Here is a 24,247-nt window from a genome sequence, read left to right as displayed (position 1 = left end):
TTGGCGTTTAAACACTATTAGTTGTTATATTTTTCAGTATGCTGAATTGAACTGAGAAAAAAGAATTTTGCTCACACTGAAAAAAAAATATGCCAAGCGGAAATATAGATAAAGCAGCATTTTTATATAAAATCTTTCTTTCTTTCTTTCTTTCTTTCTTTCTTTCTTTCTTTCTTTCTTTCAAGGGGAAAAACACACTGGACTTTTTCTACACAACAGAAGAAAACTTAAGACTGCTTATATCAAAAAGTGCATGTATGATGTGACAGTCACCAAGACAATCACCACACATTCAAACCAGAATGCTGTGGATGACAGCAGAGGTTCGAGGGCTGCTAAAGACCAGAGTTATACATGGTCTGTATTAATTAGGCTGAGAATTATGTTATGGAGGTCAAGTGGAGTTCAGCTTACTTACTGTAACCTTGACAACTGGTGGCGATGTAATATTGTTTGTCTGAGTTTATGTGTATGAATGTGTATATGTGGGTTATTGTATGTAGGTGGGTTAATTTAGTTGTTTTTTTTAATTGTTTTGCTCCAATATAGAATCTAATAGTATGAAGCCAAAGAAATATGATCTCTAACATGTTACATAAACTACCAAAGAAAGGTCTTAAACTTGCCCATATAAATATATGCAGTCTTAGAAATAAAGTGAGTGATTTAACAGAAATACTACAAACAAATAATGTGCATGTCTTGGCAGTATCTGAAACTCATGTAGACTCTACATTCAATGATGCAACTTTAATGATTGATGGATATAGCATTTTTAGGAATGATAGGAATACATATGGAGGAGAAGTTGCTATCTATATTCAACATCATATACCTGTCCAAATGATGCCAGATTTAATGTATTCTGGTATTGAAATAATTTGGTTAAAAGTTAGTCTGAAACATCTTAAGCCATTACTCATAGGATGTTGTTATAGACCTCCTAATGCTAATAGTGAATATTTAGACAAGATATGTAAGATGTTAGATCATGCTAATAGTATGAATATAGAAACTTACTTAATGGGTGACTTCAACATAGATTGGAATTCTTCTGCCTGTCCTAAGAAAATCAAATTAATGAGCACAGCAATAGCATGCGGATTATCACAGGTAATTAATAAACCGACTAGAATATGTTTGAAAAATGGTACTCGATCTGTTTCCTGTATTGACCACATGTTTATAAATAGACTACAAGTTTGCTCAAATTGTGTATCAGTGCCAGTTGGTTTTAGCGACCACAATCTTATTGCAATTGTAAGAAAAACAAAAGTTCCTAAATCGGGTCCAAAAGTAATAATGAAAAGGTCATATAGAACAGGGGTTTTCAAACTGTGGGTCGCGACCCACTCGTGGGTCACGGAATGGAACAAGGTGGGTCGCACAAAGTCACTTGGCTGCAGCTAATTTTGCGTTTCAATGACACACAGACACTAACACAGTTCAGTCTAGGGCTGCACGAATGTGACGAGTGGGGCGGGGCCTAGTGCCATGGGAACAGAGCTAGGCCGGTGGAGTGATTGGGAAATGAGCAACACTCACCGGTCTCAAGAACCACGGAGGAGATCGGAAAGATACAAAAGAGGAGCGATGACAGTGAAGGACGAGAGAGGACCAGGCCTGGGTTTTATTTTGTGTTTGTTTTTTATTTGTGCACGGCAGTCATCCGAGAGGGGCTGTCGCGCTGTTTTGTGTTTATTTGGTTATTAAAACTTTGTTTGATTGTCCGCCGGTTCCCACCTCTTTCCACGAAGGAGTCATCGAGGCGGTGGGCTGGAGTGAGTTCGCCCCCCCCCCCCCCCCCGGCAACTCACTCCAGCCCACCACATCGAGCACCCTCGGCGGCAGACTCCTTCGCCCTGCTCGATGGCACTGCGGATTCACCCCAGCGGCGAAGGATCTTCGGCAGCGCGCCCCTCCTTCCTCCCTGGCTTCGGCACCAGTGTAAAACATTAAAATCTTCACAATCACAGGAAGAAGGAGGCGGGAACTGGGAACCCACTCATCACAACGATATAGCCCACCAACATTAATAATGAACTGCAATATCCTTAGTGTGATTTTCAAATTGCAATTAAGTCCGTGTGCGTTGCGTGTTTTGAAGGTCTCAGAGCAATGTCATTAAAAGGTTCAATCGGTCTTTTTTTACCTATTTCACAATTATTTTAATCTCCAAACTGTTTTAGATAGTTCTGCTTTGCTTCTTATGCTTTTCTAAAAAAGTGTTGGATTGTGCTCCGTTCTCGCCGACACACACGGAAGGATCATGAATGCAACAAAACACAGCAGCGCAGATCACACTTCACTGGAGTGAGCCTGCTTCACGTTTTTATGGACACTACATATTTTAACGCCAGTAAACAAAAATTAAAACTTGTAAATTTGTAGTGAAATTTTCAGTTGTACTCTAAAATAAAATGGTTATTTTTCTTAAATACTTAATTTCTGTCATAAAAATTTTAAGTAAGATTAGGTTTAAAGTAATTTCACTCGTTGTTTTTTTTTTTTTTTTAATATTTTGGTGGGTCGTGAAATATATTACACTTGTCTAGGTGGGTCGTGGAATGGAAAAGTTTGGGAACCACTGATATAGAAGATTCAATCATTTACAATATGAAGATGATGTTAGAAATACAAATTGGTCAGAGGTAATTCTACAAAAAGATCCAGAGAAGGCATTTCAGCTTTTTGATAAAACCTTGATGACTATTGTAGAAAATCATGCACCAATAAAAAAGTTTACTGTTCGAAATGTCAACACTCCGTGGTTGGATCAAGAATTAAAAGATCTTATGAAAGAGAGAGATTTAGCTAAACAAGCAGCAATTATATCCAAATTAAAATCGGACTGGCAAGTATATTGTAAACTTAGAAATTTTGTAACTAAGGTAAATAAGAAGAAAAAGAAATTGTACTATACTAAGAAAATTGTAGAAATAAAACATGATAGTAAACAATTATGGAATACACTAAATAATATATTAAGAGGAAATAATAAATCAACTCCATCTTACTTAGAATATGAGGGTGAATTTTTTACGAAACCAAGTGATATAGCGAATCATCTTAATGATTATTTCATAAATAAAATAAATAAACTTAAAAATAATACACAGCCATACAAGACAGATTTATCAAATATATTCATAAATAGAATGATGGAAGGTAAAACATGCAGCTTTAAATTTAAGAGTGTCAGTGGTTCTAAAGTGGAACTACTTTTGATGAATTGTAAAAACAAACCACCTGGTGTTGATTTCCTTGAACTGAAGTTGCTGAAGCCAATAGTCTCAATCATTGCTCCTATTATTGCTCATATAATTAATTTGTGTTTTACTGAGAATATATGTCTACAAGCATGGAAAATATGTAAAGTTGTGCCAATACCGAAAAATAAGAAAATGCCTTTCTCTGGGCCAAACAGTAGACCAATAAGTTTATTACCAATTCTGGGTAAAATAATGGAAAGAATTGTTTATGAACAGATTCAGTCTTATTTTATGAATAATGATTTAATCACAACATTTCAGCATGCATATAGAGAAAAACACTCAACAGCCACTGCTTTGACTCAGATGGTTGATGACTGGTACAAGGATATGGAGGAGAGGAAAATAATAGGTGTTGTAATGCTTGATTTCACTGCAGCATTTGATATAATTGACCACGACTTACTGTTAAAAAAACTGGAATATTATGGTTTTTCACGAACCGCATTATTATGGATGGAAAGTTATTTGTCAGACAGAAGACAATTAGTTTACTTTAATGGAAGCTTTTCAAAGGTAAGGGTCGTGGAACAGGGCGTGCCTCAGGGAAGTTGTCTTGGGCCGCTCCTCTACACAATCTTTACCAATGATCTTCCAATTGTTTTAGATAAAGCAAGCATTTCAATGTTTGCTGATGATTCCACTGTATATTTAGCAGGAACTGATATTGGTGATTTAAATATAAAACTACAAAGAGAACTACAGTTAGTGGTGAACTGGATAAGGAATAACAAATTGATTCTCAATGTATCTAAAACTACCTGTTTGGTGGTTGGAACTCCTTTTTCTTTATTTGCCAAACCAAAGCTTGAACTTAGCATAGAGCAAAATTCAGTTGAGCAAAAAGAAGAGGCTAAACTATTGGGAGTGATGATTGATAGTAGATTGTGTTGGGACAAACATGTACAGAAACTATTAACTAAAAAGGGCAACACCTTGGCTGTTATTAAAAGATGTGCAAAATATTTTACACCACAGATTGTTAAACAAGTACTTTATGCATTTTTTCACACCTTGATTACTGCTCTGTGGTTTGATCCAATACTTCATCGACTAATATAAAAATACTACAAGTTATCCAGAATAAAGCTGCATGTCTGGCTCTCTCATGTGGGTTTAGATCAAATGTTGACAAAATGCATGAAAGCCTCTCATGGTTTAAAGTTAAAAATAGATTGGTGTATTCACTAATGGTATTTTTATATAATGTTATAACAAACAAAACACCTTTTATTTTATATGAAAAATTATCCTTTAGTATAGATACACATTATTATCCAACGAGGCATGCAGTAGGAGGTAGTTTTACTTTACCAATAGTAAAAACCAAATCAATTCAACGTTCAGTAAGGTATAGAGCAATGTGTGAATGGAACTCTCTCCCAAATACTATTAAACAACAAAACACTTTGTATGGTTTCAAAAAATCACTTAAGAAATTTTTATCTTCAAAGAAACATATATACTTAATATTAATTAATTTAAGGATATAGTTACATTATTTTTTGATATCGATCTATTCGGAGCGGCACAATTTTTTGTTTTGTTTTTTGTTTTGTTTTATTGTTTAATTGTTATTTTGGGATCAATGGTATTAACTGTATAATATGTATTTTCAATGTAGTGTAATGTCTTGTATGTATGGTGTGTCATAAATTGTATTGTCACATGGTAGATTATAGGACCCCAGGAAGAATAGCTTTTAGCTTATGCTGAAGCTAATGGGGATCCAAATAAAACAAACAAACAAAGTTGAAGCATTCAGATCAGGAGATAATGCTGCCCTTAAAACAGCAAGAGCCACTCTTTCCTGTGGCATCAAAAATGCAAAACGGTCATATGCTAAAAAAAATCACCACTCACTTCACAGACAGCAGAAACGCACAGAGCCTGTGGCAAGCCATTCAGAACCTTAACCGACTACAAGCACCTGCCACAGGCCTGTGCTGCACAGCTGATAGATGTCCTAACAGATATCTTCAACACCTCACTGAGCCACAAATCCACAGCAATCACCAAATAAATTGCCTGTGTCCTGTATCCTGTGTCTTACATTTTTGGTATAGATATAATTATGTTGTAGACACACTAATCAAAGTACACATTTTTTAGAATTTTTTTGTCCATTTGCTTTCCCTCATGCTTTACAAATCTTGCTTGTGTAACATGTATATACAGGTGCATCTCAATAAATTAGAATGTCCTGGAAAAGTTTGCTTATTTCAGTAATTCAACTCAAATTGTGAAACTTAAATTTAGTGATCACAGACTGAGGTAAAGTCTTTGGTTCTTTTAATTGTGATGATTTTGGCTCACATTTAACAAAAACCCACCAACCCATCTCAACAAATTAGAAAATGGTGACACGACAATCAGCTAATCAACTCAAATACCTGCAAAGGTTTCCCGAGACTTCAAAATGGTCTCTCAGTTTGGTTCACTAGGCTACACAATCATGGGTAAGACTGCTGATTTGACAGTTGGTCAGAATGTCAATGTCACCTTTATTTATATAGCGCTTTAAACAAAATACATTGCGTCAAAGCAACTGAACAACATTCATTAGGAAAACAGTGTCAATAATGCAAAAATGATAGTTAAAGGCAGTTCATCATTGGATTCAGTTATGTCATCTCTGTTCAGTTAAATAGTGTATGTGCATTTATTTGCAATCAAGTCAACGATATCGCTGTAGATGAAGTGTCCCCAACTAAGCAAGCCAGAGGCGACAGCGGCAAGGAACCGAAACTCCATCGGTGACAGAATGGAGAAAAAAACCTTGGGAGAAACCAGGCTCAGTTGGGGGGCCAGTTCTCCTCTGACCAGACGAAACCAGTATTTCAATTCCAGGCTGCAGCAAAGTCAGATTGTGCAGAAGAATCATCTGTTTCCTGTGGTCTTGTCCTGGTGCTCCTCTGAGACAAGGTCTTTACAGGGGATCTGTATCTGGGGCTCTAGTTGTCCTGGTCTCCGCTGTCTTTCAGGGATGTAGAGGTCCTTTCTAGGTGCTGATCCACCATCTGGTCTGGATACGTACTGGATCCGGGTGACTGCAGTGACCCTCTGATCTGGACACAGACTGGATCTGGTGGCCACGGTGACCTCGGAACAAGAGAGAAACAGACAAATATTAGCGTAGATGCCATTCTTCTAATGATGTAGCAAGTACATAGGTTGTTATGGGAAGTGTTTCCGGTTCCGGTTTACCTAATTAATGCAGCCTAAAAATCCTTTAACGGATTTGGATAATAAAAGCATATTAGTATGTTATGTGTATGCCAGGTTAAAGAGATGGGTCTTTAATCTAGATTTAAACTGCAAGAGTGTGTCTGCCTCCCGAACAATGTTAGGTAGGTTATTCCAGAGTTTGGGCGCCAAATAGGAAAAGGATCTGCCGCCTGCAGTTGATTTTGATATTCTAGGTATTATCAAATTGCCTGAGTTTTGAGAACGTAGCGGACGTAGAGGATTATAATGTAAAAGGAGCTCATTCAAATACTGAGGTGCTAAACCATTCAGGGCTTTATAAGTAATAAGCAATATTTTAAAATATATGCGATGCTTGATAGGGAGCCAGTGCAGTGTTGACAGGACCGGGCTAATATGGTCATACTTCCTGGTTCTAGTAAGAACTCTTGCTGCTGCATTTTGGACTAGCTGTAGTTTGTTTACTAAGCGTGCAGAACAACCACCCAATAAAGCATTACAATAATCTAACCTTGAGGTCATAAATGCATGGATTAACATTTCTGCATTTGACATTGAGAGCATAGGCCGTAATTTAGATAAATTTTTGAGATGGAAAAATGCAGTTTTACAAATTCTAGAAACGTGGCTTTCTAAGGAAAGATTGCGATCAAATAGCACACCTAGGTTCCTAACTGATGACGAAGAATTGACAGAGCAACCATCAAGTCTTAGACAGTGTTCTAGGTTATTACAAGCAGAGTTTTTAGGTCCTATAATTAACACCTCTGTTTTTTCAGAATTTAGCAGTAAGAAATTACTCGTCATCCAGTTTTTTATATCGACTATGCAATCCATTAGTTTTTCAAATTGGTGTGTTTCACCGGGCTGCGAAGAAATATAGAGCTGAGTATCATCAGCATAACAGTGAAAGCTAACGTCCCAAGGTTACGTATGTAACCCTAGTTCCTTGAAGGAACGAGACGCTGCGTCGAAACGCTTTTGGGGAACGTCCCTGACGAGACCGACTCTGAATATCGTGTGCAATCAGTCCATCGGAAAGGCGTGACGTCACGGGCGGGGTGACGTAGCGACCAGGAAGCTATAAAAGCACGTGCCGTGCAGCTGGCTTCAGCTTCGAGTAGGGAAGCAAGCGCCAGCAGGGGTGCCGGGAGTATGGCTCTGCGACGCAGCGTCTCGTTCCTTCAAGGAACTAGGGTTACATACGTAACCTTGGGACGTTCCTTTTCAGGAACTCGAGCTGCGTCGAAACGCTTTTGGGGAACGATGTGCCAACGCTGCCAGACTTCCAAATCCCTGCCTAGTGTGTAGTCAAAAGAGCACAGCTAAGACGAGAGGACAGAAGAGCCCGGCGTGGCTCGCATGTCAAGATCGTAAAATCGGACAAATGTGGAGGGCGTGGACCACCCCGCAGCGTTGCAGATGTCCAAGAGGGACACACCTGCTGAGAAGGCCTTGGAGGCCGCCATACTCCGAGTAGAGTGAGCCTTGGCCCCCAAAGGAGGGGGAAGACCAGAGGACTCAAGGGAGACGTTGATAGCCTCGACTATCCAACGACTAAGGGTCTGCTTGGTGGCAGGAGAACCCTTGTTAGAAGGACCGTAGCAAACAAGCAATTGGTCTGATTTTCTCCACAGGGCAGCTCTGTGGACGTATGCGTCCAGTGCTCGCACTGGACACATACAGTTTAGCTTCTCTTGGTCGTGCTCCCGAAAGGGAGGAGGACAGAAGGCCTGCAGTACGATAGGCTGTGGTGTAACAGAGGGAACCTTCGGAACGTAACCCGCTCGAGGGTATAAAAATGCTTTGGCCATACCAGGGGCAAAGTCTAAGTAGGTAGGGGCCACCGAAAGGGCCTGAAGATCTCCAACTCTCTTTAGTGAGGTGATTGCCAGTAATAGGGCAGTTTTAAGTGTCAGATGTCTATCTGAGATATCTTGTATAGGCTCGAATGGAGCTTTACAAAGAGCCTCTAGAACCACAACCAAATCCCAGGGGGGAACACGGGATCGTACTGGAGGTCTCAGCCTCAGCGCACCGCGGAGGAAACATGTAACTAGGGGGTGTCTACCCATTGTCTGACCATTGAAAGGGACGTGGAAAGCAGCTATGGCCGCCACGTAAACCTTTAAGGTGGAGTGGGATAACCCCGCAGAGAGCCTGGCTTGTAAAAACTCCAGAACTGTACCAACTGGGCAGTCTGCTGGGTCAAGCTGGCGGTCTCTGCACCATGAAGTGAAGAGCTTCCACTTCAGGGCGTACAGTTTCCTCGTAGAGGGAGCTCTGGATTGGAGTAGGGTCTCAACAACCTCGGTTGAGAGACCGGCTGCTAACAGCTGTGCCCCCTCAGGGGCCACACCCACAGCCTCCACAACTCCGGGCGAGGGTGAATTATCGTGCCCTGCGCCTGTGAGAGTAGGTCTGTCCTGATCGGTATCTCCCACGGAGAGCCGTCGAGGAGCGAGACTAGATCTGAGAACCATACTCGGCCCGGCCAGAACGGGGCTACTAGTAGTAGACGGGCCCCGTCCCGGCGTACTCTCGCCAGAACTCCCGGGAGCAGAGCGATAGGGGGAAAAGCGTACAGACGAAGCCTCGGCCAGGTCTGCACCATAGCGTCCAGTCCCAGAGGAGCTGGATGAACTAGAGAGAACCAGAGGGGACATTGCGATGTCTCCTGAGTCGCAAAGAGGTCCACCTGAGCTGTACCAAATACTCTCCATATCTGCTTCACCACCTCGGGGTGAAGCATCCATTCCCCGGGCCTCGGCCCCTGTCTCGACAGTATGTCTGCTCCCACATTCAATCTCCCAGGAATATACGCTGCTCTGATCGAGAGGAGCTTGCCCTGGGACCACAGAAGGATCTGGTGTGCCAGCTTGTACAAGGGGCGCGAACGCAGACCCCCCTGGTGATTGATATAAGAGACCACTGATGTGTTGTCGGTGCGCACCAACACATGGTGACCTCTCAGGTCCGGGAGGAAATATTTCAATGCTCGATAGACCGCTAGTATCTCTAGGCAATTGATGTGCCATGTTAGATGGCGACCACTCCACAGACCGCGGGCAGGGTGGCCACTCATGACCGCACCCCAACCGGTGAGGGACGCATCTGTCGCTAGCGTTACACGGCGACAAGGAACTCCCAGCACCGGGCCCTGATTCAAGAACCAAGGTTTCCTCCACATGTCTAAGGCACGAAGGCACCGCCGCGTGACCTTGATAACTCGACGTGGATTTCCCCTCGGGGAAAAACCCTTGGACTTGAGCCACCACTGTAGGGGTCTCATGTACAGCAGGCCAAAAGGTATCACGTTGGACGCAGCTGCCATCAGCCCTAACAATCTCTGGAATTGTTTGACAGTGAGTGACTGGCCTTCTTTGACTCTCTCGACTGATGTGAGGATCGACTCGATCCGAGCAGGAGACAAGCGTGCCTGCATCGTGGTCGAATTCCACACTACGCCTAGATAGGTGGTTCTCTGAACTGGAGAAAGTACACTCTTCTTGGCGTTTAGTCTCAAACCCAGCTCCCCCATGTGTGCGAGAACGACATCTCGATGTCGAGCCGCCATCTGCTCTGATTGAGCTAGGATCAACCAATCGTCGATATAATTTAAAATGCGGATGCCCTGCATACGGAGGGATACCAGAGCCGCATCCATACATTTCGTGAACGTGCGGGGTGAGAGTGCGAGGCCAAAGGGAAGTACTCGATATTGATAAGCTTTGCCCCCGAAAGCGAACCTCAGAAACTTCCTGTGTTGTGGAAGGATGGATATGTGGAAGTATGCATCTTTGAGATCTATTGTGACAAACCAGTCCTCGGATCTGATTTGAGCTACAACCTGGTTGACAGTGAGCATCTTGAACTTCAGTGACATAACTGAGCGGTTCAGGAGACGCAAGTCCAGGATCGGACGCAACCCCCCATCCTTCTTTGGAACTATGAAATACCGGCTGTAAAATCCGGATTCCCTGTCTAGAGGAGGGACCACCTCGATGGCCTCCTTCCTTAATAGGGTATTCACTTCTTGTTCCATAACCAGAGCCTGCTGGGGGCCGACCACAGTCGGTGTAACCCCGTTGAACTTCGGTGGTGGATGACCGAACTGAATGCAATAGCCTCTTTCTATTGTACGCAGGACCCATTGAGATACATTTGGCAGTAGCTTCCACGCTGCTAAATAATCTACTAAGGGAATCAGTCTCTCGAGACTGACCTCTGGTGTAAGAGGCCCCCGAAGGGGCGGCGAGCATCCCAGCTCCGCTACGGTCACGGGCGGAAGTAACTGGGAGTGGTGCTCGCTGGAGGCCGCTGCGCCCTGAAACTCTGGCAGGGTTGGCAGACCGACCTCCTGAGGGTACTGAGGTGAGACGGGCACCGTGTAATGAGGTGAACCGCGCTCTACCCCAGCAGGGGCTACCCTCTGGATCCTGGCGTCAGGATCGTTTCGTCGAGGACTTCCGGGCTTCGATGACAGATCTTAAATCGGCTTTCGCCCTAGAAGCCCCCGACTCAGAGCGTCGTTGCCCTCGGTCCCGACGTGGGGGAGCACGAGTGGCGACGCTCTGTTTTTGCGCTACCCGGTGTGAGGAGCCGGTATGTGGCGTGGTCATCTCCCGCCCAGATGTACCACGAAAGCGACGAGGGAGGAAACTCTGGAACGCCGCCGCCTGCTTGTGCGCCTCCTGGAACCTGTCGACGACAGTATTAACTGTGTCGCCGAACAGGCCCGAGGCTTGAAGCGGGGCGTCCAGGAGGCAGACCCTGTCCCGTTCTTTAATTTCTGACAGGGTCAGCCACAAATGCCTCTCCGCGGCCACTAAAGCTGCCATAGACCGCCCAATTGCGCGAGCGGTCTCCTTAGTGGCGCGGAGGGAGAGATCAGCGGTCTTCCTGAGTTCTTCAATCTCCTCAGACTTAATCCCCTCCCCCTCATCGACATCTCTCAGCAGGTCAGCCTGATAAGCTTGCAGGACTGCCATAGTATGAAGGCACGCCCCAGCCTGACCTGCTGCCACATAACCTTTGCCCACTAGCGATGATGTAACTCGAAGCGGCTTAGTGGGCAATGTCGGAGCCTTTAGAGACGAGGCCGAACCGGGTGACAGATAGCTCGCGAGCGTCTGTTCAGCCCGTGGCATCGCTCTATAACCACGCTCTCCCAGCCCCATCACGTTGCCATAGTATAGTGAATCAGGGCCAAAGAGGCGGGTCGAATACGGGTGTTTCCACGATCTCGATAACTCGTCATGGAGATCGGGAAAATATGGAAGGCTCCGACGTGGAGGTGGTTGCTGCGGCCGCAGAAAGCGTTCATCTAATTTGCTTCTCTGCGGTTCAGTCTGTTTTTCAGCAGGCCAGTCAATTTTTAATTTATCTACTGCCCGCGTGACCACCTCCAACAGCTCCTCATACTGGGGCGACAGGGGTGGCGAATCCCCAGCAACAGTCTCCACATCGACCTCCTCGGAGGACGAGAGGTGAAGAGCTGATCCCTCACCCTGGGGGGAAGAAACCGACGAGCGTGCTTCCGAACCCAGGGTTTGGGCGCCGGATCTGGCAGATGAGGAAGGAGATAAGGACTGGCCCGTCTCCATTCCTTCTGACAGATCCACCTGCGAGCCCCACGAGTGCAGCAGCCGCTCTGCCTCGGCAGAAGCGGGGCCAGCACCGCGAGGAACGCTGGTAAAGGCTCCCTCCTCGAAGAGAGCCCTCCGGGATCGAAGCGTCCGCATTGGCAAACGTTCACAATGCGGGCAGTCGGCCCCCTCGAGAGCCGACTCAGCGTGCTTCAATCCCAGGCAAGCCACGCACAGCATGTGTGTATCCCCACTCGTAATGTAGCGAGTGCAGGGAGGAACACACAGTCTGTAACGCGGCTTGGAATCGCCCTTCAAATGTTTGGTCTTTTGCTTTTGTTTAGGCATATTGTAGCTGTTTTAGCGATCTTTTTAAGCTAAGGGACAGACAACAATAAATAGGACCAACAGACAGACTTTTGCACATGCACACACAGAGCGCTTGCTGACAGATTCGAAGCTGAAGCCAGCTGCACGGCACGTGCTTTTATAGCTTCCTGGTCGCTACATCACCCCGCCCGTGACGTCACGCCTTTCCGATGGACTGATTGCACACGATATTCAGAGTCGGTCTCGTCAGGGACGTTCCCCAAAAGCGTTTCGACGCAGCTCGAGTTCCTGAAAAGGAACACCATGTTTCCTGATGATATCTCCCAAGGGTAACATATAAAGCGTGAAGAGTAGCGGCCCTAGTACTGAGCCTTGAGGTACTCCATACTGCACTTGTGATCGATAGGATACATCTTCATTCACTGCTACGAACTGATGGCGGTCATATAAGTACGATTTAAACCATGCTAATGCACTTCCACTGATGCCAACAAAGTATTCAAGTCTATGCAAAAGAATGTTGTGGTCAATTGTGTCAAACGCAGCACTAAGATCCAATAAAACTAATAGAGAGATACACCCACGATCAGATGATAAGAGCAGATCATTTGTAACTCTAAGAAGAGCAGTCTCAGTACTATGATACGGTCTAAATCCTGACGGGAAATCCTCACATATACCATTTTTCTCTAAGAAGGAATATAATTGTGTGGATACCACCTTTTCTAGTATCTTGGACAGAAAAAGGAGATTCGAGATTGGTCTATAATTAACTAGTTCTTTGGGGTCAAGTTGTGGTTTTTTGATGAGAGGCTTAATAACAGCCAGTTTGAAGGTTTTGGGGACATGTCCTAATGACAATGAGGAATTAATAATAGTCAGAAGAGGATCTATGACTTCTGGAAGCACCTCTTTCAGGAGCTTAGATGGTATAGGGTCTAACATACATGTTGTTGGTTTAGATGATTTAACAAGTTTATACAATTCTTCCTCTCCTCTTCTAGAGAATGAGTGGAACTGTTCCTCAGGGGATCTATAGTGCATTGTCTGATGTGACACTGTAGCTGACGGCTGAATGGTTGCAATTTTATCTCTAATAGTATCGATTTTAGAAGTAAAGTAGTTCATAAAGTCATTACTGCTGTGGTGTTGGGAAATGTCAACACTTGTTGAGGCTTTATTTTTCGTTAATTTAGCCACTGTATTGAATAAATACCTGGGGTTATGTTTGTTTTCTTCTAAAAGAGAAGAAAAGTAATCGGATCTAGCAGTTTTTAATGCTTTTCTGTAGGATATGTTACTTTCCCGCCAAGCAATACGAAATACCTCTAGTTTTGTTTTCCTCCAGCTGCGCTCCATTTTTCGGGCTGCTCTCTTTAGGGTGCGAGTATGCTCATTATACCATGGTGTCAAACTGTTTTCCTTAACCTTCCTTAAGCGTAAAGGAGCAACTTTATTTAAAGTGCTAGAAAAGAGAGAGTCCATAGTTTCTGTTACATCATCAAGTTGTTCTGAGGTTTTGGATATGCTAAGGAATTTGGATACATCAGGAAGATAACTTAAAAAGCAGTCTTTTGTGTTAGAAGTGATGGTTCTTCCATACTTGTAACAAGAAGTAGAATTTACAATTTTGGCTATATGAATTTTGCAAAGAACTAAATAATGATCTGAGATATCATCACTTGGCTGAATAATTTGAACACCATCAACATCAATTCCATGTGACAGTATTAAATCTAGAGTATGATTTCGACAATGAGTAGGTCCTGAAACGTGTTGTCTAACACCAATAGAGTTCAGAATGTCTATAAATGCTGATCCCAATGCATCGTTTTCATTATCAACATGGATATTAAAATCACCAACTATTAAATCTTTATCTGCAGCCAGAACTAACTCGGATGTAAAATCACCAAACTCTTTAATAAAGTCTGTATGGTGGCCTGGTGGCCTGTATACAGTAGCCAGTACAAACATAACAGGGGATTTATCATTAACATTTGTTTCTTTGGATAATGTTATATGAAGTACCATTACTTCAAACGAGTTATACTTGTAGCCTGCCCTCTGAGAAATCCTGAAAACATTGTTATAAATTGAAGCAACACCTCCACCTTTGCCTTTTAGATGTGGCTCATGTTTATAACAGTAATCTTGGGGGGTGGACTCATTTAAAATAATGTAATCATCAGGTTTTAGCCAGGTTTCTGTCAAACAGAGTACATCTATATTATGATCAGTGATCATATTATTTACAAAAAGTGTTTTCGTAGAAAGGGATCTGATATTCAATAAGCCAAGCTTTATCATTTGTTTATCCATATTGCTTCTGTTTTTTATTTGTTGAACCTCAATTAAATTGTTAATCTTAACTTGGTTTGGACGTTTTTTGTGTTTTCTAGTTCGGGGAACAGACACAGTCTCTATAGTGTGATATCTAGGTGAAAGAGTCTCTATGTGCTGAGAATTAACTGACCTCTGTGACGGGAGGCAGCTAGCAGACGGTCGGTTTAGCCAGTCTGTCTGCTTCCTGACCTGGGCCCCAGTTAGTCAAGTATAAACACTAAGACTATTTGCCATATTTCTAGAGAGAAGAGTGGCGCCACCCCAGGAGGGATGAAGACCATCTCTTTTAACCAGGTCAGGTCTGCCCCAAAAGCTCGTCCAATTGTCTATGAAACCTATGTTATTCTGTGGGCACCACTTAGACATCCAGCCATTGAGTGATGACAATCTGCTATGCATCTCATCACCACGGTAAGCAGGGAGGGGACCAGAGCATATTACAGTGTCTGAACATCGTGCTTGAAAGTTCACACACCTCTGTAATGTTATTTTTAGTGATCTCCGACTGGCGAAGTCGAACATCATTAGCGCCGGCATGAATAACAATCTTACTGTATTTACGTTTAGCATTAGCCAGCACTTTTAAATTTGCCAAGATGTCAGGCGCTCTGGCTCCCGGTAAACATTTGACTATGGTGGCTAGTGTCTCTATATTCATGTTCCATACAATAGAATCACCAATAACTAGAGCACTTTCATCAGGTTTCTCAGTGGGTGCATCACTGAGTGGGGAGAACCTGTTTAATGTTTTGATCGGAACAGAAGAGTGTTTTCCGGTGTTTTGACCCACGACTACGCTGCCTCACCGTCAACTGCTGGGGCTCTGTTTCCGGAACCGAACAATGTACAGGAATCCCTGAGCTAGACGCATCCAAAGCCGTATCTAGAGCCCTAACATTTTTACTGTCCTCAATTAAAGTTTGGATGCGTGTCTCTAATTCTGAAATCTTCTCTGTCAGCCTAACTATTTCCCTACATTTATCACATGTGAATCCCTCATCAGCGACAGAGATAGATAAACTGTACATGTGGCAAGAGGTGCAAGAAACAATGATAGGAGAAGACAATCATTGACACCCTTCACAAGGAGGGTAAGCCATGAACATTCAATGCCAAAGAAGCTGGCTGTTCACAGAGTGCTGTATCCAATCATGTTAACCGAAAGTTTAGTGGAAGGAAAAAGTTTGAAAGAAAAAGATGCACACCCAACCGAGAGAACCGCAGCCTTATGCGGATTGTCAAGCAAAATCGATTCAAGAATTTGAGTGAACTTCTCAAGGAATGGACTAAGGCTGGGGTCAAAGCATCAAGAGCCACCACACACAGACGTGTCAAGAAATTTGGCTACAGCTGTATTCCTCTTGTTAAGCGACTCCTGAACCACAGACAATGTCAGAGGCTTCTTACCTTGTCTAAGGAGAAGAAGAAATGGACTGTTGCCCAGTGGTTCAAAGTCCTCTTTTCAGATGAGAGCAAGTTTTGTATTTCATTTGGAAACCAAGGTCCTAGAGTCTGGAGGAAGGGTGGAGAAGCTCATAGTTGCTTGAAGTCCAGTGTTAAGTTTCCACTGTCTGTAATGATTTGGGGTGTAATGCCATCTCATGGTGTTAGTCAATGTTTTTTTTTTTTTTAACCAAAGTCACCACCCCCATTTGCCAAGAAATTTTGGAGCACTTCATGCTTCCTTCTGCTTATCAGCTTTTTGAAGATGCTGATTTCATTTTCCAGCAGGATTTGGCACCTGCCCACACTGCCAAAAGTTGCTTAAATGACCATGATGTTGGTGTGCTTGACTGGCCAGCAAACTCTCCAGACCTGAACCCCATAGAGAATTTATGGAGTATTGTTAAGAGGAATATGAGAAAACAAGACACCAAAAAATGCAGATGATCTGAAGGCCACTGTCAAAGAAACCTGCACATCCATACCACCTCAGCAGTGCCACAAACTGATCACCTCCATGCCACGCCGAATTGAGGCAGTAATTTAAGCAAAAGGAGCCCCTACAGAGTATTGAGTACATGTACAGTAAATTAATATACTTTCCAGAAGGCCAAAAATTCACTAAAATGTGTTTTTGTTTTTTTTATTGGTCTTATGAAGTATTCTAATTTGTTGAGAGGGTGAATTGTTATTATTTATTTTTTTTGTCAAATGTGAGCCAAAATCATCACAATTAAAAGAACCAAAGACTTAAACTACTTGCATTGAATTTATTTAATACACGAGTTTCACAATTTGAGTTGAATATCCCTCCCCCAACAAGCAAACTAGGTGCCAGAGTTCTGTGAAACTACACCTGAGCTAAAATTAACCCCTAAATACAAAACCAGACACTGATTACTATAATAGCCTACACACATCAGCAAGATAAGACTGCTTTACAACTCATTTAATGATTTCCCTTTTATGATGTTTTGGCTATGTTAATTCAATCTCTTTTAGATGCTTTTTTTTTTAATTGCACACTATTTGGAATTGCCAATCCAATTTCATATGCAAATCACGTTTCTAGAAAACAAAGGAGTGTAAATGTTCTCTCCAAAAGTACAATTCCTTATTGGCTCACTCACCTCCAGAGAGTATGACACCCTCACATTTTAAAAGATCACTGTCTAAGAACAGAATGCAGAGCTAGGAGTTTTCAAAGGACCCCAAGTTTGCACCTTGTCTTTCTCTTTGTAAAAGACCTGCTGCATCAAAACTCTCATCAACAAACTTCAGCTAAGATCAACTGGAGCCTCAACAAAATGCATCAGGACTCTTTTGCAAACAGTTGAGACGTGCAAGTATCAAACTCGGTCTCATTAATTATACATTAAGTATCACCTGCCCCTTTTTACAAGGTGTGTTTGAATTAAGAAACATCTCCATTCCCTCCTTTAGGCAACAAGGGTTAAATACATTATGGAGACGTTCCATTTCAGTCGGTCACATTCAACGTTATGTCAGTGACTTACGAATTGGGATCCATATGGAAAACGCCACTATTACTGAGCCCCTCCAGTGCCCTGCGAAAGCCGGCAAGTCCCCACACACCAGTTGGGATGGAAGATAGGAATAGGTAGAGGAATCTGCCACTGCTGTTCCATACAGTGGGATATTAGATAACACCAGGAATGCATACCCAAGTAAGGGGACATTACAGAAGCCACATCCTACGTATAGGAGGTATCATATGGAAATTACACATATGGCCTGGCCATAGGGCAGTACTACATATGGAAGTCCCTGCGGCAGACTTAGCCAACCAGGGATGAGATCAATGCACAGCAGAGATGGCAGAAGGTCTCTGTCAGGGAAAGACACAGGCTTACCATGAGTGAAATGGCACAGCTAGCGTGATCGATACTGAGCTAGTCCGGTGTTACTGACCATCTAAGGCCAGTCCACGAGAGGACACAGACTCTACATGGAGATTATAGAATCTCGCAAATATGTTGGCTGCCCTGAATTCAAGGCACATATCATTGAACTAAAAATGCCTGCAGGTCCCCAACCCTCTTGACCGAAGGCAATGCATTGAGGAAGACTGTCTTTAGCAACAGAAACTTAAGCTTTACTGACTGCAGAAGCTCAAAGGGCTCCTGCTTCAAGGCCATCAGGACTGAGGGGAGATCCCAAGAGGGTACCAGGTGAGGGTGTGGAGAATTCAACCTTCTCACATCCCTAACCTGATGATCAAGACGTGGTTCTTAACAGACTTGCCATCTACAGCATTGTGATGTGCTGTGATAGTGGCAACATACACTCTGAGGGTGGAGGGAGACATCCTTACTCCAGCCCTTCTTGCAGGAAGGAGAGCATGACTGCGATCTGGCATCTACAGAGGTCTTCCCGTTGGATGGTGCATCAATCAATGAGCAGGTTTCACTTCAGAGCGTAGGCATGCCTCATAGAATGCGCTCTAGCTGAAGTACTGGTGAAGCTGGGGGTAGACCACCTAGAGCCATCTAGAACACTAACTAAGATTGCTGAAGTGGTCCATATGTAGCAATCCAAGCGGTGTGACAGCAACAGCGGATGCAATATGCCCCAGGTGCCTCTGAAATTGTTTCAGTGGAACCACCCCCTGAAATGACTCCAAGCAGTTCAGCATCGACTGAGAGTGCTCTGTCGAGAGATGCGCTGTGGGGTTGACCGAGTCCAACTCCATACTGTGAAAAGATATTCTCTGCACAGAGGAGAGTTTGATCTTTTCCTAGTTGACCCGAAGCCCCAACTAGCTGAGGTAGCTGAGTACCACGTCTCTGTGTTCGCATAACTGAGCTCGGGACTGGGCCAATATGAGCCAGTCATCGAGGTAGTTGAGAACGGGAATGCCTCCTTCCCTCAATGGGAAGAGTGCTGCCTCCATGACCTTGGTGAAGACACGAGGCGACAGGGACAGCCCAAAGGGAAGGACCTTCTACTCATATGTTCACCCCTCGATCACAAAGAGGAGAAACTGCCTGTGTCTGGGGAGGATCGAGACATGAAAGTATGCATCCTTTAGGTCGATCGATGCAAATCTTGAGGTTCGATCGCATCAAAAGATACGTTTATGCATTGACATCCTGAATGAGAGCTTGTGAAGGGCCCGGTTCAGAACCCGCAGGTCTAGGATTGGTAGTAACCCACTGCCTTTCTTGGGTACAATGAAGTAGGGGCTGTAAAACCCTGACTTCATATTGTCTGGAGGGAACGGCTAAATTTCTGCTTGCAAGTGGGGCAGTGAGGTGGAGCACAGCATCCCGGAGTGAGGTCTGAATGTTCGGTGCAATGCTTACCCAGCTCCACGGTTGGGCAGGGGGTGCATGAGAAGGCATAGTGTCCTTGAACCGAGCCCTGCTGCCTGCTCCTAACTCATCCCCTGATCCGGTGATCAACATCTGGTCATCTGCTGGTGGCCCGGAAGAAGTGCTGGGCCCCGCCCTGTCCGACCATCAGATGGAGCCAGGAAGCGACCACATCCAGAAACACGAGTGGAAGGCCGTCTTTAAAAAAGACGCTGCATCACTCATGGAGCTCTTTTAGTAATTGCTCGTTTAGAAAAACACTGAAGTGTTAAAGCACCCAGGAGGACTTGCAGCATGACCGCAGAATGTGAAGCTGCAGCACACTGAAGATCAAAGCAGCAGCACTGGCAACCCTTGCTGACATGCCATTACACCAACACCCACGCACAGGCTGTTTTGATGACACTCTTGCTTGGTAGCTGAAAGGCTCGGCTCCGAAGGGAAAAGCTGAATGTGTGACTGCACACACTCTCCTTGTACAGTATACCTGCGCTATATAAATAAAGGTGACTTTGACTTTGACTATACCTGCACTGCGGGTAGGGGTGTGCGATGCAAACTGTAAGAGTGTGTTAGAATAGTTTAAGTGTTCTGTGCAGTTAATAAAGTATTATTTGTATCACTCTTGAGGTTGTTCATAGTTTTGCTCAAAATTGGAGATCACGGCTAAATTATGGTTAAAAGTATGTTGGATGAGTATTAGTATATCATTTTCTATACTGTATTTCTATTCTATCTAATATTCTACTATAGTCTATAGATAGATTGCTCATTATTAATTAATACATATTTGCCTTTTAGGCTACTTTGTTACAACTGCCACCAAATGGCTACTTCTGGGGGTTTAAAACTCAGTACATAAGTATAAGATGTCACCGCTCACCACCACTGTAATGGGTTAACGGAAATTTCATTGCTTACAATAGCATACCCATAAGGTGGGTAACCAAATTTCGATCTCAGAATGCTGTTTTGATCTTTTTATCCAGTTCATATCATATTCCAAAAATAAATTAATATATACAGAAAGAAAGAAAGAAGGAAAGAAGGAAAGAAAGAAAGAAAGAAAAAATAAATAGAAATTACACTTACTGGTCTCTAGTGTGTCAGCAAGGTCTGTATGATTCATTTTCCTCAGGACATTCAGTGTGATCTTCAGAAACCCCTCTATGTCTTCATCCTCCTCCTCTTCTCTGTCAGAGCATTCTGTGTAATCTGGGCTCAGTAATTTCTTGAATGTATTTAGCTCTTTTTTCACCAGGGAGATGATTTTGTGCTGTAGCTCCTAATTCAGTAAATATTTATGTAATGAGCTCAGTAAATGGAAAAAGTGTGTAATAAAATGATTGCATTTAATAATGGTTGCTACTATTTTTGAAAGGGGATCAAATATAAAACTCATGACTGCTATCAATGTATAACTAACTTTGTGTGTGAGAAATGTGTGCGTATATTTGTTTGTGAAGTAGGGGAAGACTCATTTACTTATATTCTACCATGTTTATGGTTATAGAGTGTACATAATGAGACATCATCCAAAATATTATCAGAGAAAATAAATTGAATAATTTATGGAAATAAGTTATGATACTGATACTGGAGTGATACTGTACTCGTACTGATAAAAATGCTATACCAAAAGCCGATACCACACAGCGTGTGAACAGTGCTGTGTCCAGACAAAAAAAAAAAAAAAACACAGAGCAGAATGGAGTTATTAGAGATTAAGAATGTCTATGAAGTACATATATCTAATAAATATAATGTAAAACATTCACGCCTGTATAGTTGATGTTCGCAAACTGAAAAACAACAATTGAGTGTGTATCGGCATACATGCTTATTTAATAGTAAGGAGAGAGAGGGCGAGATAGAATGTACTACTGTTGCATGATCTTGATCACTGTTCTTTCACTTAGCACATGCATCATTTGAATTAAAATGAAATCTAAAATCTAAAACCAACATACTCAGTTCCCTGAGATACAGGAACGAGTACTGCATCGTTAGACGGTACGGGAAAAAGTAATTTTTTTTCTCCGATAATGAAGGCCTTTTTTAATAATGCAGTGCAACCGCATGGCCATTGGTTCATGCAGTGAAAATAAAAACAAACCAATGGCGAGTCAGCAGAGCTGCTCGAGCCTATTGCCACCAAGCCTGCCAGAGCTCACCAATATGGGTGGGGCTATATAAGCAGGGATTATGGCATAGAATCCTTAGGTTACTTCAAGTGAAGTGATGACACACTGAATCATGCAGATTCAAAGCACGGCTAGCAACACAGTTCCTGTATCTCACGTAACTTTCACGCACATTCCATTTCAATACTACACTCTTATTACGTCGCTAGACGCTATGGAAACCAGTACAATCATGCCATGCTATGGAAAGGAACGACTAGTGTGTGAACTTTACTTAAGCACCCAAGGGGATCAGAGGGACAGGTATAATAGGGTAAGCCCTTCATGTGGCAAATGGGCTAAACTGACAGCGGTCATGCCCAGCCTAGGTAATTATTCCAAGCAAAACTCGTACAGCCTCGGCACTTAGGGAGGACTAAGAACGTACAAGAAGTAAGCAATTCTGATGAGTTTGAGCATGTTATAGCGAAACCTTCACAGAGCTAATCCATCGGTTTTCAGTGAAAGGGCTGAAGGCTGGTTGACTGTAGCAGCTCAAAGCATCTTAAGAGCTTTCAGAACAGTTGGCAGATTCCATTTAGGGACAGTAAAGGGGCAAGGCAGGTTCAGCCTCCTGTAAACTTTCAGAAAGCGGACAACTAAGTTGTTCCTGCCCAATGATTGGCCAGCTATCCCTTAGCAAAAAGTAGTATACTTCAAGTTTATTTTATTAAGTTTACTTAAGTAAAGTTCAAGTATACTTTTAAGTATGCTTTATGTAGCAAGTATAGAAAGTGTTCTAGTGTTCTAGTTTTATACTTGTAAGTGTACTGTTTCCATACTCCTTGGGACTAAATCGGCCCACTTTCTAGTATATAAAATATACTTTTAAATATACTTTAAGTATAACAGTAGCAAACTTATAATAAAAGTGAACTTGATTTGCTGATAGTTTACTAATTAAATACTTTGTACCCTTATACTGCAAGTATAATCATAAGTTTTCTTTAAGTGAAATTTATATCATACTTTAAGACTACTATGTCCCTATTTAGGTTTGAATTTGTATAAATTTCGTTACATGAATATATGAGCATGCAAAACATACAAATAAAGAACAGTGTATCTGCTTGTAAACAAAAACATTTCATTCTAGCTTCATGCATTCTTTTTTTAAACACTTTAATGTGGGTAAGTTACAGAAAAAGTTGATAGATGCAGGATATGCACACTTTAACTACACAGAAATCCTTGCAAAATTCCAATCAGACAACGGATGAGATTTCGCTCAGGAGCAATTGATGACATGGCTGAGAATAAAATATTTAAGTGTAAGTATTATTATGGTTTTTATGACCTAGATGTACATTTTACCAGTTGTTACCTACAGTTTATACAAACATTATGGTCATCGACCAGTGACTGATATCTCAAACATAATAATAGCGGTTAGACGTTTGGTTGAAAATGAAAATCGGGTTGACGTCTAAATCCTACGACTGTTTGACGTCAAGCTCCAATGTTGGGCAGATGCTGAATTTTGGCTGGAATAACCCCCCCCCCCCCCCCCCCATAAAAAACCCATTAAAAACCGGTGAAATGCATTGAAGTACATGTATTACCAGCTTCACTTATTACTAACCAGTTTGACTTTATTTCTGTCAGACGTCTACAGAAGTTATTTTTGAGAATTAACAGAGGTTTAGATGTTGATGTTTTATTTGAAAATGTTTGGTCACCATTATTGTGATCGGTGTTTGCTTTAGTTGGGTAGTTTGACTCTTGGCTTAGTAAGTTTGTGGTTCCTGTAATAGTGTTTACCAAAACACATAATTTGTTATAAAAGGAGCCATAAACAAAGATAAGGTGATATAGTTTTCATCATCATGAAGAAAAAATTATTTTTATCATCATTGACCCAAAGTGGTTATTTATTATTAATGAACAATATTCAAGAGACAATACTTTCTTCCCTCAGATCAGACATTCTGAATTTTTATTTTTAAATACATTTTGGGAGAAAAAGCTTTCGAGACACATAGACATCAATAATCAGTATATGAATCTCAACAATGGTGACATGCTTCATGCAACAATGCATGCTGGGAGCCACCATAGTATAAAACGCATGGCTCCCAGCATGCATTGCTGCATGAAGCATGTCACCATTGTTGAGATTCATATGCTGATTGTTGATGTCTGTGTGTGTCACCATAGGTTAAGTTGTTTGAGCTAATGTTTGTTAAAAGATTTTAACTGATTGTTATAATACCGCTGGATCTCATGTGGCAGAAACACAGGGTTTGTAATATGAATGTACTAATGGAACAGCATAATTGTTAGATTAAAAAACATCAGCGAATCAGGTTATTTCATGATGATTATAAAACCATTAACAGGTAAAAGCCATCACTTGATCTCATGTCACTTTAGCTTTCTTTGATGCTGCAAATGTGCTCGACAAACAAACTGTCACAGCAGCCACAATAGCCAAAACATATAATAAGTGTTAAGAGCTCAACTAATGGAAATACTAATCACTGTTATGGTGTTTAACTGTTATGCTGTTATGGAAGTTAAACACATTAGAGTTAAACCCCTGT

At 42.4% G+C, this 24,247-nt stretch overlaps 1 pseudogene; it reads right to left on the bottom strand.

Annotated features, from left to right (window-relative positions):
* LOC132128975 (NACHT, LRR and PYD domains-containing protein 14-like) overlaps positions 1-22,022 on the bottom strand; it is a 36,770-nt pseudogene extending 14,748 nt beyond the window's left edge.
* Positions 22,023-24,247: the final 2,225 nt, after the last annotated feature.

Source organism: Carassius carassius, chromosome 46 (assembly GCF_963082965.1).
Source record: "Carassius carassius chromosome 46, fCarCar2.1, whole genome shotgun sequence".
Lineage (NCBI taxonomy): Eukaryota > Metazoa > Chordata > Actinopteri > Cypriniformes > Cyprinidae > Carassius > Carassius carassius.
This window is presented reverse-complemented; position numbering and strand designations above follow the sequence as displayed.